Source organism: Gouania willdenowi, unplaced genomic scaffold (assembly GCF_900634775.1).
Source record: "Gouania willdenowi unplaced genomic scaffold, fGouWil2.1 scaffold_412_arrow_ctg1, whole genome shotgun sequence".
NCBI lineage: Eukaryota > Metazoa > Chordata > Actinopteri > Blenniiformes > Gobiesocidae > Gouania > Gouania willdenowi.
Window position 1 is genome coordinate 406,762 of NW_021145173.1, and position 3,460 is coordinate 410,221.

The 3,460-nt window shown below is 36.7% G+C and overlaps 1 non-coding gene across 1 annotated transcript; it reads left to right on the forward strand.

Annotated features, from left to right (window-relative positions):
* The first annotated feature begins 1,615 nt into the window (after positions 1-1,615).
* On the forward strand, positions 1,616-1,689 carry trnai-aau (transfer RNA isoleucine (anticodon AAU)). The gene has a single exon. It is a non-coding gene; the product is annotated as a tRNA-Ile (tRNA).
* The last annotated feature ends 1,771 nt before the right edge of the window (positions 1,690-3,460 follow it).

Below are 3,460 nucleotides of genomic sequence, written 5' to 3' on the forward strand. Positions count from 1 at the left end.
AAATGGGGTCCTGACCCCCAGGTTGAGAACCCTTGTGTTAAAGAATACTGCAGAGCCTTCATGTAGTTCTGAGCTGCCTGCAGCCAATCAGAGCCACTCATGGAGGGTTTGAAGCTACAGATGCTGCAGGGTGAGAAAACACACACGCACGCACGCACGCACGCACGCACGCACGCACGCACGCACGCACGCACGCACGCACGCACGCACGCACGCACGCACGCACGCACGCACGCACACACACACACACACACACACACACACACACACACACACACACACACACACACACAGATCATCTGTAGTTTAAAGATGTGTAGCTCTGTGGGCCTGTACTACAAAGCTGGATACGTATATCCTGGATTTATCTCTGTTAGCGGGTTTCACCTAACCAAACATTCTCTGTCAGAGAGCAGCTGCACTATGAACTGAGATATCAACTCACTCTCTTAACCCAGGTGATTTTAGCCTGGCTACGTGCACGCTCCTGTGACAGGGGTGAGAAAGGACCCCCACACTTTGTGTATAGCAGCACAACTGCTGTATGTTCCTGCTGAGGCTGTCAGCGTCACCACAGTGTATAATGAAAGTGTATAATGAATGAATGAATGATCTGATTGGTCCGTGGATACAGAAAGTGTCTGACACACACAGCCTCAATCAGCTGACTAGGCATTTTACAAAGATTATCATTCAAAAGTATTAATATTGTTTATTTTTAGTGAGTCACACATAAACCTTTTAGTTTCTGGGCAAAGATAGAATAAATGTTCCAAGGCTTCATCAATGTCTCTATATAAACCACACAGTTGTCACTATTTGGACTTGTGTGAGAGTTGGTACTACAGACCTTTACATGTTCCTTCCTAAAGGTGATGAATCCACAAAGATCCTTTTCTCATTTCAAATATGATGTTTCATACCAAAAGATATATTTTAGTTGATAAATTGTCCATAAATAAAGTCTATCAATAAATGTAACAGTCAGTCCTTTACTAAATAGTGCTCTTTAATCTGGCTATAGCTGTAGCTTGTTCTGCTCAACACCTCTTCCTTCTTGCTTGGTGAATCAGAACACGACACTTGTAAAGATATATAAGGAGGTTCCTGCAAGACATGCAAAAAGTATATCCTAATAAATATCATTACTGCTATTGTTTCCTAGCTTCTCTATAATCACATGGACCAGATTATCAATCTGTATGATAATCTAGACCTTAAAGCCATGGGACTTTATCTACTCTCAGATCAAGAACACACATTGACTTTTAATGAGCAGCTGGAGCAGCCAATAGTAATGCTTAAAACAGCTCATAAGATTGCTGTGTTGGTAGAAAGATCTCTGATTGGCTGACATCCATTCTGTATTGATAAACTTCATTTTCAGAACCTGGAGAAGGAGAAGAGATTCACTGTCCACTCAGAACACTTTGGATTACAATATGCTCAAAGATGATTATGGACTTTTGACCAAATAACATTAAAAAAAAATACATACTGCAGCTTTAAGCTAAGGGATGAGTACTGCTGAATTTTCTACTGCCAACTTTCTAGGTGTTTAGAACCGTGATCGTTTTAACTCAACCAAATTTATACACATTTTTGCAGCTTCATAGGCCAGTTAGCTCAGCTGGTCAGAGCGTGGTGCTAATAACGCCAAGGTCATGGGTTCAAACCCCATACTGACCAGATATTAATCAAGGACCATAAACCTGCTTTCATGTGTTGTAAATGTTAGTGTATGAGTCAGAAAGGACAAGGTATGAATATGTATACAATAAACACAGATAAAGAATATCTAAACTGTTAATCATTCCCAAACCTGGAAGAAAATTCACAAATAGCCAAAAATCTAGAATGACTGTCAGTAAAGAAGCTTCTTTTTGACATCTTAATAAATCAGCAAGTAGGACAAATACCAATTTATTGATGAATAATCCCAGAACAATTTAGGTTAAATACTAATAATACTTACTTTGTATGTGTATGCCTTGTGTATTCAGGTGTCCAACCATCATTTTGTATCCACAGTTGTGATGGAGCTGCAGAATGTAGGTTATACTTTCATCCAAATCATTGTCTTACAATGTAGTGAATAAATCATGGACTCTGTTTATCCAAAACAATGAGAAAGGTCACAATAGACATGAAATGAAAACTGTCTGTGAAATGATCTAACCATTGTATGTAATAAAAACTCATAGACTAATAATAATGTAGCCTATTTTTAATGATCAAACATGTACATATATTAGCACACTATAGCTACAACTGTGCTTGTTTTGACAAAGTAAGTTTTACTGAACTCTAAATTAAAACTACTGCTAACCTGGACAGATGCTAGAGATAACAAGGACAAAACAATACTAGATGACTTTATACATTAGCTGATATTAAGGACAAGGGCTGATGTGCTGTTAAAACAGACCAGATTGTTTTAATGTAGCCTAATTGTTGTGTAGTCTACATGACATTAGAACCTGAACATATGCCATATAATATGACCAGTCTATAGCTTCATAATATAAGTATTGAAATGGAATAGCAATGCAACGTTAGCCTAGCCTACTATTAATACACATTAACATGAGTAATATTTACACACTAATATAGTTCTACTGTTGCTACTTTCAAACAAGCAAGAGTTACAAAACAGATGTTGACAGAAGTAGGTTAAAATGACCTTATCTCATAATGTACCATCCTCACACTAATTGTTCTCTCACTCACACTGAACATCTCTGTGATGTCCAGAGCAGTGTTCTCTGAATGGAGGTGAGCCTCAATCATATGGGGGTAAAAAGTAGGAGGGGCATCTGAAGGTTGTTTCTTCAGTCTCTGAGAAGATGCAGAACTGGTGGGAAATTTCTTCCAGACCATCAAACACTGCTGGGTCAACTTCTAAATCCATATCAGAGTTTAGCTGAGCTAAGCTGTTAATAAAACTATCCAGATAAAAGTGAAGGTCGTCATTTGGTGAATTGTTTTCAACTTCATCAGCTAAAGCTCGTAAGTCATTCACTAAAACTCTGAAATCAGCCATCTTCACTTCTTCATCTAAGCCACGCCCATCTGCTGCAACAGGAAGTGGATCTGATTGGATCGCTCAGTTGACCAATCCTGAATGAGAATGAGGTTAGTCCCTCCTACCTCATTAGCATACGGACACAGAAATGTGGAAATAATAAATGTAGAAATAAATAAATGTGGAAATAAATAAATGTTGAAAAAATAATGTATACATAAATAAAAGTAGAAATAAATAAAAGTTAAAATAAATAAATGTAGAAATAAATAAATGTAGAAATAAATAAATGTAGAAATAAATAAATGTAGAAATAAATAAAAGTAGAAATAAATACATGAATAAATAAATAAATAAATGTATAAATCAATTTAAGACATTTATTTGTTTATGTCAGATTTATTTACCAGTTTTTATTAATTTATTTATGCATTT